Raw genomic sequence first — 13,142 nt, forward strand, 5'->3', positions numbered from 1 at the left:
AAAGCCCCCAAAGACCAGTTTCTTTAGAGATAAAAAGAACAGAAGCAAAATACCAAAAGTCTGGACCTGATTTAAAAAATAAAAAAGGCCCAAAGCAGGATTCTTTTGCATGAATCAGACAGGTTCCACCGTCATTCCTCAACATTTAAATTGGGCTTTGGAAACAGCCAAAAAAAAAGTAAGCATGAGAATAAGCCATAATACAATCAACTACAAAACAAACCAAATCGGAATGTCTGAGATATTTCAAATTGAAAACAGACACAAATTGTTGAAATAGTTATCAGCTTTGGGAGCACCTGTTCATATATTAAGATAATCCATCAAGGCTGTGCAGGAAAAGAAGAAGCGCAGTGACAGAGACAGGAATGGGGGTAAGGAAATGCGTTATCAGGAGTCCAGCCCACCTCCTGGGAATTATCTGCAAGTTTTCTGGAGCAGTCTAGTGAGCTGGCACACAAACCAGCAAGGCTCTCTGCATCTCAACATTGTGCCCCCCAAGTCACACTCTTCTGCCCCTACGACCAGTTATGCAAGTGAATCCAGTGATGTAAGGGCAGCATGCATTTTCACCATTGTAGACATCAACACGGACCTCACCTTGTCACTGTCATCATGACAAATGTGGTCGTGATGGATGGACTGGCACTGAAAAGAAGCACCAACACTACCTACAAGAGAAAGGGAGGAAAAGTTAAGATGCAGTAATTCCTTATATTTAAACGGCTTTACCAGTTAAAAGTGCCTTATATCCATCATCCCATGTAATCCTCAACAATACTCGGAAATAGGCAGGATAGGGATTGTTATTCATGCAGTTTGAGCAAAACAAAACACAGAGAGGCTGACTTGCACAACAGAGCAGTCAGTGAAGTTGCAGGTCTGAAACCAGAACCCCATTATTCAAACCCCTAATTCACCACTTTCTACTACACTAAGTGGTTAGTTTTCAGAGTAAGGCCACCTAAGTAAGCACAACAGCCCTCAATAAGGCAAACTTCTATTTAGAAAAAAGTATACTGCTTTTCAGACTACACAGTTTCTTTGAGAAAAAAATTGACCCTATAAATTTTCAGCATACAAATAACACAATCTAATACACAATCGTAAGATTATAAATAGGTTTTTATTACTTTAAAAAATACATTTTTAATATACACAACCATTTGTTAATTTGAAGAACTATCTCCTAATAACTGCTCTATGACAACAGTGACATTTCTAATCAATAGGAAAACAAATGACATTTAAAAAATAATCTTGGAGTAAGAAAAACCTTCTGAAAGATGATACTAAAACAAGAAGGTATAAATGAAAAATCAGCATGCATGACTGTGGACCAAAGATGAGCAAAACCCGTTCTCCCAATGTATGAGAATTCAACCTTGGGTTAATCCCTGTTAACCTGATTAAACAGCATACCACCTATGTTACCTGGCAACATTTCTGAAGACAGAAATTACCAAATTAGTAAATTGCATCTGGACTGGAAGTACAATAGCCACTTAGTAGGAAGCCACGTTCTTTAACTTCTCTGAGTATGGTGACATGTTACCTAATTAGGCATGTCCTGGCAAAAGACCCTGGAAACTATGCCCATGGAGTTCTCTGCACCACACAATGTGGATCTCATCTCTTTGAACCTAAGCTGTGAGAAGAGCACTTCAGACCTAAGCTGTGAGAAGATCACTTCAGAAAGAATGAACTGCTGCAAGGACTCCCACTGTCTTACTGATAAGTTATAGCTTCTGTCCTATATTCTTCTGAATAAATGTTGCCAAGTGAGACCTATGGTGGTTTTACCAGTCTGAATGTGCAAATGTTTAGTTGAACCTAAGAAAACATCCCCCTGTCACTCCTGTGGACGTTACACTGACAAATAAAATTATAAAATTTACAATACCATCAAATCAGATGTCCAATTATTCTATATGCTTGAGAAAGAATGCTGCCAACTAAACTTTGACACATTTTCTTAATAATAAAAATTTTGGTTTTACACTTATTGAAATAACTCTTTTAGACTTTAAAGGCAGATTTTTATCATATATTACTCTTATGCATTCATAAAAAGAAAATGAGAAAATAACTGGTTATAACAGAGAAAATTATTAAAAACTACAAAGGATAAGTAGTCCTAGGGGAATTCCCTGCAGGTCCAGTGGTTAGGACTCTGCGCTTTCTTTCACTGCCAGGAGCCCAGGTTCAATCCCGAGTCAGTGAACTAAGATCCTACAAGGCTCGTAGCGTGGCCAAAATAAAAAAAACAATAGTCCTTACTAGATAACTTTACCAGATAATTTCTTCAAATGTACAGAATCAATAATCCCAGTGACAGTGACTACTCCTAACTTCCCAATATAAACTGTTGTTTCCCAACTCATTTTATATAACATTGATTATAAAATATAAAAAGGATCAAAATAAGAAAACAACCTCACTGAAACACAGGAATAAAAATACTAAATAGAGTTGTAGCATACAGTATATGTGTGTGTGTGTGTGTGTGTGTGTGTGTGTGTGTGTGTGTGTGTATATATATATATATATATACAGCATACTGACAGCATATGTAATATAGTGTCACTATAATCTACTCAGCCTGATCCCTTAACTAATTCAATAAAAGAAAATTTATCAACCAAGTATTAGCATAAAAAAACAATTTTAAAAAGTTTGATCACATCAAAAGATCTTTCTAATTTCTATTTCTCAGAAATATTAATAAGCTTAACAAGTTTTTGCCACTGGATGACAATTCTGGGAAGGATGAGATGGCGGAAGGTACAGGTGCCAAAAAGTTACAATTATGGATAAGAATAATATAAACCATAGAGTTCCCACTGGTACTGATAACAGTTAACATCATTTAACATATTCAACAACCATAATTTGGAAGCAAGAATATATATACGACAACGTCCCCAAATACTAAAATCTCCTGGGAGAGTAGAATGACAAATCTAATCACAACATAAACTATTCTGTCAAAAATTTGGTAGGTGAGGGCTTCCCTGGTGGCACAGTGGTTAAGAATCTGCCTGCCAATATGCAGAGGACATGGGTTCGAGCCCTGGTCCGGGAAGATCCCACATGCCACGGAACAACTAAGTTCATGCGCCACAACTACTAAGCCTGCACTCTAGAGCCTGTGAGCCACAACTACTGAGCCCAAGTGCCACAACTACTGAAGCCCGTGCTCTGTAACAAGAGAAGCCACCGCAATGAGAAGCCCACGCACGGCAACGAAGAGTAGCCCCCGCTGGGCACAACTAGAGAAAGTCCACGTGCAGCAACGAAGACCTAATGCAGCCAAAAATAAAAATAATTTTTAAAAAAAATCTGAATTATAGGGGCTTCCCTGGTGGCACAGTGGTTGAGAGTCCGCCTGCCAATGCAGGGGACACGGGTTCGTGCCCTGGTCTGGGAAGATCCCACATGCCGTGGAGCGGCTAGGCCCGTGAGCCATGGCCGCTGAGCCTGCGCGTCCGGACCGTGTGCTGCACAGCGCGAGAGGCCACAACAGTGAGAGGCCCTCATACCGCCAAAAAAAAAAAAAAAAATCTTTATTATTAAAAAAAAAATTCAGTAGATGAGTTTCAAGGAGTTAGTAAAAATTATACTTTCAGTCTCCTATTAGTCTAATATCATGTAATACTAAAGTTAGACTGGTGAAAAGAACCCTAAGAACTGATGATTATAAGCATACATTTAGATACCTTTCAAAGAGGTACCAAAACATTTATCTTACTCTTATGCAAAACCGTTGTATTTAACGTATCATGTTATGTGTGTTTCTCTTGGACACAATGTAAGAAAAATGAAACTTTGTTAGAAACAGTTCACATAATACCATCTAATAACTATGAGGGAGACCACCATTTGGGACCATTGTCAAAAACTTGGACTCCATGTAGTTGGAAAGATGAAGGTTGAGATACATTATTTAGCAACTTAAAAATCTCTTCCAAAAGAGAGTATTAAAAATAAGTGAATAGACATCCACATACAAAAAAAAGAACCTAGACACTAACCATACACCTTTCACAAAAATTAACTCAAAATGGATCATAGACCTAAATGTAAAACACAAAACTCTAAAACTTCTAGAAGATAACAGGAAAAAATCTAAGTGACCTTGGCTTGACACCAAAGCATAATCCATCAAGAAAAAAATGGTAAAATGGACTTCAATAAAATTAAAAACTTCTGCTCTGTGAAAGACACTTAAGAAAATGAAAAGACAACGCCACATGCTGCTAGAAAATATCTGCAAAATGTGTATCTAATAAAGGACTGATACCCAAAAGTATTCAAATAACTCTTAAAATTCAACAGTAATGGGAATTCCCTGGTGGTCCAGTGGTTAGGACTCCGTGCTTTCACAACGGGACCCTGGTTTGACCCCTTGGGGAACTAAGATCCCACAAGCTGTGCAGCCAAAAAAAAAAAAAAACCGAAAAACAAAACTCAACAGGAAGAAAATAGAACCCAATTTTTAAATGGGCAAGGTTTCTCTCTTTGATTTTTTCCCCTGAATATCAGAATTCACTCCTTTGCCACAAAGGGAAGGGCCCTTTGCTGGAAAACAATGCAGAAGCATCCTAGAGGCAAATGAAAGCACAAAAGCACCAGTTTCCCTCTCCAGCTGTCCCTGCCCCATAAGAAAAAGAATGTAGACAGATCACTCAAACTGAACTCCTGAAGAATAAAATACAGATCGTAAGCAACTCTGGATAGCTAGTCAGGGAAAGAAGCACACAGAGGCAAAAGAAGAAACCTTCTATACTAAAATAAAGGAGCCACTTTTTGAAAATTGAAAGAATCTAGCCACACATACGTTAAATGACAGTGTTTACCACGGGTTTTCTGATTTTTTCAAATGCATTTTATAAAGTTATTATTCCTGCTCAAGAACCTACCCTGGCACTCTACCACTCAAGGCATAAAGTCCATGTCTGAATCCTCCACTCCCCATGAGAAATGTGGTAGGATGCTTCCATGCAGACCAGGCTTGCTCCTTCACCTGGTGAGCACTCAGTGCTCTCCTCACACTTGCATGATAGTTCTCTCTCTAGGTTCTTAACCAAGACTTACATGGGAATAAAATTTTATCTTTATTTTCATTAACTTGAAACTAAATGTAAAAAATCTACTCTATTATTAATACAACAACAAACCACGTTAGGATTGATAGTACCTGCGATTTTGTCTCAAATAAAAACCACATATATTTTCATATAATACAGTTGCTGGAGGTATACTGCAATATCATTTACACTTACCATTACTTTAAATTTACAATAGCTATTAGGCCCACTGCTAGAATGTGTTATTTAATACATTAAATATAACAAATATATTTTTATCACAAATTAGTTTTTAATATTTTGATAACTACATTCCAGTATGATTGGTTTTCTTTGTAATCTCATGTATTTTATTTTATGCAATTAAAAGTATTCTCCTGGAGAGGGGCCTACTTCATCTGATTACCAAAGGAGTCCATGACACACCCAAAATAGTTACAAACCCCCAAAATGGTTAGCAGAAAGTGCTGGGACCAGAGGGAGAACCAGATCAGGAGCATTATAAGGGAAAATAGATGTGCAACATCCTGGGAAGAGTCAGACAAGTATGTGAAATTGAGGGAAGAGAACAGAAGTGAGGGCTCAAGTCGGGGTATGAAGCCCGTAGTTTAGAACTAGGAAACACAAAGACGTCGAGGTTGAAACAGCTGTGGCAAGTGGAGAAGTTTCTGAGCAACTACCAAGAATATCAGATAGTGTTTTAAGTCCACAAGGGTAAAGGTAGTGAGGTAAAGCAGAGGCATTATTTGTCATGTTCCCGGAGACCACTATACCGCAAAATCTAATGGTCAATTCTGAATCCTCACCTTTCTTGATCTACCGGCAGCATTTGACCCAGCTGACCCTACTCTCCTTCGTGAAACCCTTTTCTTCACTTGGCCTCACAAAAGCTTCCTACGTCACTGACTGCCACTCAGTCCCATTTGCTGGATTCTCATCTTCCCATTACAAAGGTTGGAATGTCCCGAGGATCGATCCTCAGACTTCTCTTTTCTATCTATATTCACTCCTTTAGTGATCCCAACTAGTCCCGTGGCTGATGACACCGAAATCTTTATTTCCAAGCTCTGACTCTCCCACCTCCCACCCAAAGGAAACCCAGATTTCCATATTCTGCTACCTATTCAAAATCACTTAGATATCTAAACAGCATCTCAAACATAACATGTCCAAAACTGAGCTCTTGATCTTCTCCTCTAAACCTGCCTCCAGTTTCAGTAAATGGCAGAACTATTCACCAGCTGCTCTGGCTAAAACCCTTGGCATCTTCCTCAACTCCTCTCTTTAATTCACATCCCACATTTGATGAGTTGGCAAATTCTGTTGGTCCCACTTCAAAAATGTGCCTGAAATATAACTACTCAGCATCATCCACTGCGGCTACCCAAGCCAAAGCCTGAACTAATGCAATGGTTTCCTTAGTGGTCTTAGTTCCACTCTTTCCCCATGAACTTTCCCTACCTCCTCCCCAGTCGATTCTCCACGTAGAATGACCCTTTTCAAGGTTCAGACAGATCATGTCATTCCTCCTTTGAAAATCGTGTTCCGTCTCTCACTCAAAATAAAATACGAAGTCCTTACTCCTTGGTCTACGAGGTCTCACATGACCTGGGTATCCTAGACCTTTCTGATCATGTCTCCTACCTCTTCTTCTTTCCTAAAAGGGAACTAAAACACAATAAACACACCTGTAGCAAATTATCATGCTATTATGTTATATCCTTAAGACATTGTCAAACAACACCATTTCTTCATATGCAGTAATAAGGCCTCTTAGTGCCAGGCCCATCTAGAACCCACACCCTCTTTATTGACATGCAGCATGGTTTTCCAAATGTCATGTTCTCTCAAAGATAATTGGAATGTATCAATAACTGAAGCTCTTCTGCATATTGCTTTGAAGAAAAAAAATGTACTGAGTTTGTGAAACATTAACATATAATCTTCTTAGATAAACATCAGCAGAAAACCATTGTTGAGATATATGCATATTCCTCGAAATCTGGGTATAAAAAACGAGGGGCATTAAACCACAAAACTGAACTGCAGAGACCTGGGCAAAATGTGCACATCTCTTTAAAAGTGGTTAAGGCTCTTTAAGTTGTCATGAAAATGTGGCATTTTGAGCACTGTTAGAATTATTCCTCAATGTGCACATGTGAGGATGGGGGTTTGCATTGTAATAGTAGTGGGTTAATCTAGAAGTATGAAGTGAGCCCCTCTCAAGCATTTCCTAGACTCATTTTTGGTTTTGTTTGTTTTTTTTGGCCGCACCAGGCAGCTTGCGGGATCTTGGTTCCCTGACCAGGCACTGAGCCCAGGCCCTTGGCAGTGAGAGCGTGGAGTCCTAACCACTGCACGCCAGGAAATTCCCAAAGATTTGAGGATTTAAAAGTAAAGGTTTTGAGCTACAAAAGTGGACAATGGGGAGAGCAATAGCACCAACCTAAGCACCACATGCTTTCTGAAACCTGTTCTACAGGACCAAAAGCGGCTCCCACTGGCCAAACTTTTACCAGTTTAAGCATTAAAAACAACAAGAAAAGACTGTAGCTAACCAAAACACATATCAATGAAAATCTGGGAGTCCCTTAATAGCAACTTTTTAAAACTCATGCATTTATCCTACCTTTTAGAGTAACTGAATAGCCCTAGTTCTACATTGCAGAAGAATGGCAGCTAATAGATACAGAAGGAATTTCAGAATTAGAAAACATCATTTTGCAAGCCCCATAAAACTGTTGATTCAGGCAAGGGTCACCAATTAGGCTAAAGTCGTTAAGTGCATGGTTGATGGGGGTTTGTAAAGTGCCAAAGTAACGCTACCCACGTTATCTATGGTTGCACGGAGAACCTAACTACACTGTAAAGAGACCTAATCCCATCACCTTAATCCAATGGCCAATCTTGGCATCGTTAACAGTGGGCCAACCAGATGTGACTTCTGATGTGATACACTGTGAAATTCAGATATAAGCTCTGTTTGGCATCCAAGCAAAAAATACTTTCCTTGGCTCCATCAAACTATTGGATATAATTGGCAGTTTACAGGAAATACAAGGGATAGACATCACAGGAAGCAATCAGCTCATCCAAAGTTGGTTCTGCAGAAGTTCTCAATAAGTCGGTGTTATTATTATTATTAAATGAAAAAGAAAAGATAGGAACTGTGCTAGATTAAAAGAAATTAAAGGAAATAGATACAATGTGCATACCAGATTGCATATTAGTTTAAATAAACTAGTTAAAAAGCATATTTGGGAGAGAATTGGAAAAATCTGAATATGGTAAAATTAGATGAGATGAAAACTTACTGAAATAAAATGCTAACTTAAAAAAAAAGCGGAGCTTCCCTGGTGGCGCAGTGGTAAAGAATCTGCCTGCCAATGCAGGGCACACGGGTTCGAGCCCTGATCTGGGAAGTTCCCACATGCCGTGGAGCAACTAAGCCCGTGTGCCACAACTACCGAGTCTGCGCTCTAGAGCCTGCGAGCCACAACTACTGAGCCCGCGTGCCACAACTACTGAAGCCCGTGCACCTAGAGCCCGTGCTCCGCAACAAGAGAAGCCACCGCAGTGAGAAGCCCGTGTACCACAACGAAGAGCAGCCCCCACTCGCCGCAACTAGAGAAAGCCCGCGCACAGCAACGAACACCCAACGCAGCCAAAAAGAAAATATAAATTTATTTTAAAAATAAAATAAGATTTAAAAAAGCGGAATAGAGAATATGAATACTATGCTTTCATGATGGTTAAATAAATATGTATATGTGTACACAGATATACAAAGGAAACATTCAGAAGAATATACACCATGATACTAACAATGGTAATCCCTGGGTAACAGGAGGAAATTTTTTTCTTATTTTTGCTCACTAAAAAAAGGGCCTAAAAAATAAAAAAAATAATAAAAATTAAAAAAGGGCCTAGCTCCAAGGCTAGCTCCCAGTATCCCTAGAATACTAGACCAAATAGGAGAAACTCAAGAAAAAAGACTCAAAAAAAAAAAAAAAAAAGAGGGAATTCCCTGGCAGTCCAGTGGTTAGGGCTCCTAGATTCTACTGCAGGTGGGGCACAGGTTCGATCCCCAATTGGGGAACTAAGATGCCACAAGCCACATAGCAAGGAAAAAAAAAAAAGAGGACTCCAACAGCACCCCCATGACCATGAGCAGGATTCTTGAGGTTAACTATCCATTATCTTCTATCTCCTTTGAGACCCTGTCTACAAAATAATCTTGGTGGCAACTGTTAGGATGTTCTGCTAAGATGCAACTGTTAGCCTAAGTGTAGGCAGGGATATTTTTACTCCATTCTTTTTGTTATTAAGCTCCAGTCCAAATCTGTAATGGCTTCTGACAAAAGTACCTTGGAGAAGGCAGTTGAGACCAACCTATGAGCGCTTACCTGGCTCGTTCATGAAGCCCCTCAAAGGTGATGTCTCTCTCCTCTCCATCCCATCCTCCCCCAAACACATACAGAGAACTGGTAGTAGAGACATAGATAGAATCACTCACCTGGCCTGGCTCAAGGACAGCATTGGGCAGGTAAGGACTGAACCTCATGACTCAGTGATCTACCTAGGGCTTTTTATATACCAGTTAAATACATGAGATGATGATCAAGGCTTAGAACAACTACTGTCCACACATCCCAAGGAGGTCAAGAGATTAACTAGGGTCACAAGTGGGCCAAGATGGAAGTCATGTCTCAGACAGAATCTCCTTGATAATCCAAAGACTAGCAAGGGAGAACTCAATTATGCATTGCAGCAGATGGATTTATAAGTTCCAGCAAGGAGACAGTAAAATTCAGATAAAAGATGCTAGGTCTTACACTGCTTTTAGATTCTTTAGGACACTGGTACAGGCCCTTGCACAGAGTGGGTGTTCTATAAATTTAATTAATTATTCTGAAATCTGGTCCCATTTTCTGAGGTATTAACAACCCTTCCAAATCAGTCTTTTGAAAACTTAATTAGCCTACCAGCCACCACAATCCAAATAATTGGCATAGATACTAAAAAGCATCTGAACTCAATCAATAATATAAAAAAACCAAACAGCTACTTTTTTGTTCATTCTACAATAAGACAGACAGGTAGACTTTGTAAAAATCCACCCCCAGGAACTTGCCTGTACTTTATAAGTAACTGTCACTGTAATTACTGTCCAAAAGAGACTCTCAGCACTTAAGTCTAATTTTTTGGTTCTGCTCCTATCTACTGTTTATTCAGGGCTCTTTTCCTTTCACTCTAGCAGAAAGAATTTTTTTTAAGTGCCTGATTTTGTAGCAGGACACGAAAACATATTGAGCCTTATCCAATACTTGGCCTGGGGGCTGCTACACTCTGCAACATGATCTCTCTGGGTTTTAATCACATCACTTGCAGCAGCCTTCACAACTGCTACGGGATACCAGAGTCTATGGCACGGCTTTGAAGGAAAGTGCCAGGAAGGTTCCGAGTTTTAACAACCAACAATTTCCATATGTCTGCTCCAAAGATTTAAGTATCAACCAATTGTTAAAACCCAACTTTATTTACACATCTATCCTCAATGCTTCAAACTTTCTCCAAATGAACTTACAAAACAGGCTGCACTATTTTTGGAAATCTTACTTAAAACTTACTAGACAAACTCTATTAGCTAATAATACACTTTAAGACATTATTAGGGACTTCCCTGGTGGTGCAGTGATTAAGAATCTGCCTGCCAATGCAGAGGACATGGGTTCGATCCCTGGTACGGGAAGATCCCACATGCCATGGAGCAACTAAGCCCGTGCACAACAACTACTGAGCCTGTGCTCTAGAGCCCGTGAGCCACAACTACTGAAGCCTGTGCACCTAGAGCCTGTGCTCCGCAACAAGAGAAGCTACCGCAATGAGAAGCCGGCGCACCACCACGAAGAGTAGCCCCCGCCTGCTGCAACTAGAGAAAGCCCGCATGCAGCAACTAACACCCAAAGCAGCTGAAAAAAAAAAAGACATTAACGTAAAGTAAATGTTGATAAATAACATGGGAGGAAAAAGCCAGTCTTACTCTGTAAGTGACGATCAGTTGCTTATTTATTTTTACAATAAGTAATGATACTTCTAGCTACCTAGAGCAGAAAATTCAATTTCAGAGTCTCAGGATGTTTTGTTTTAAACAATTTTGTTTAAACAATGTTTTGTTTTAAACACATACCATTCAGTTCATCCATTTAAAGTATGAAGTTAAAAGGTTTTTTTTCTTAGTATATTCACAAAGTTGTGCACCCATCACAATCAATTTTAGAACATTTTCATTACCCTAAAAAGAAACCCCAGGCCATTACCTCCTTTTCCCCTTCTATGAGCCCCTGACAATCACTAATCTAACTTGTAAATATGCCTATTCTGGACATTTCATATAAATGAAATCATAAAATGTGGTCTTTGTAACTGACTTCTTTCACCTAGCTTAATGTTTGTTTGCAAGGTTCATCCATGTTATAGCATGTTATCAATTCATTTCCTTTTTATGACTACATATTCCAGTGTATGGATAACCATTCATCAACTGATGGACCTTTGGGTTGTTTCCACTTCAGAACTATTGTGAATAGTGCTGTTATGACATTCATTTTTGGGTCGATGTTTGTTTTCATTTCTCTTGAGTGGAACTGTTGGGTCATATGTACCTCTACTCAACCTTTTAAGGAACTGTTTTCCAAAGTGGCTGTATCATTTTACAATTCTACCAGCAATATATAAGGATTCCTCTAGTTGTTTCTTGAATAGAATGATCCTTGGAGTCAGACCTAGATATAGTTGTCACTTACTGAATATGTGGTCTAAGGCATGTCATTTAACATATCACATGCCTTCCTCATCTCTAAAGTGGGAAGAGTAATATCTACTTATACCTACTTCACAGAGTTGTTCTGAGGATTATTATTAAGAGTAAATATATAAAAATGCTCACAGCACAGTGCCTGGCACATTGTAATTCAAGAAATGGTGTTATAAGTAACACTTCTATTCAAACCAAGGCTGCTGATTTTCCTGTGAGATACTGCCTAACTCCTTAATTTTTTGCTAGAACTCTTTCATCGCACTCATCATACTGTAATTTTTTGGTTACATGTCTGTCTCTCCAACCAGACCATAAGATCCTTAATTTATCTTTTCAATTCTGGCAGGTAGCACGTTTCCTGGCTCATGGCAGGCACTAGGTAAATGCAGAAACAAAGGAAGGCAGAAAGGAAATAAAAGAGTGAAAGGCGGGGGTGAGGTGGGGAAGAGAGGGGAACAGAAAGCAAAGGAAGCCTTCCTGATTCGTCCCCTCCCTTCCCTGGTCTGCACTTTAATCAGTCTCTCTACCCTCCCACCCTCTGTGAGATTTAATTATGCCTTCCTCCTTTCTCCCACACAAGCTGCTTAGGCCTCATAATATGTTTTGTACATAATAGTTAAACACACAGAAATTTGATTTCCCCTTCTGGACTATATTTTCTTTGGAGTCAGACACTGAGCCTTATTCATCTTTATAACTTCTATAGAGCCTAATGCCAAGTTTTGTACATAGAAAGCCCTACTAAAAAAGTTTACTGAATATACAAAGACTTTGTGCAATTGATTAGCTCTGATTTTATGCCTAACAAAGGATCAACCAAGTTAGGCAAGGAGTATGCTTCAGCTGGATAGATGCAACAATACACAAGCTGAGGGAAGTACCCTTACTTCTCGCCCTCAAGGCTATAATTCTTGAATTGTCCATTTTAAAGAGAGCCCTGAGCATCTGCTGGACACCTACTCTATACCAGACACCTATGTACAAGACACAACAAAAAGCAAGCAAGACCCCTTGCTCTATGTAGTTTACAGCTCAGTGGAGAGCATGTGTCTTCTATCCTGAAGGTTCTAATCTCATTCATACTCCAGAAATTTCATCTCTGCAATTGCTTCATTCATTAAGTATTTATCAAACCCTCACTGTGTCAAGTCTATCCTAGGGACATGGGATAAATAAGACAAGGTCTCTGCCCTTCATTTACCTTATATTTTAACCAATTCTATAAAGACGCA

Source organism: Phocoena phocoena, chromosome 6 (genome assembly GCF_963924675.1).
Source record: "Phocoena phocoena chromosome 6, mPhoPho1.1, whole genome shotgun sequence".
NCBI lineage: Eukaryota > Metazoa > Chordata > Mammalia > Artiodactyla > Phocoenidae > Phocoena > Phocoena phocoena.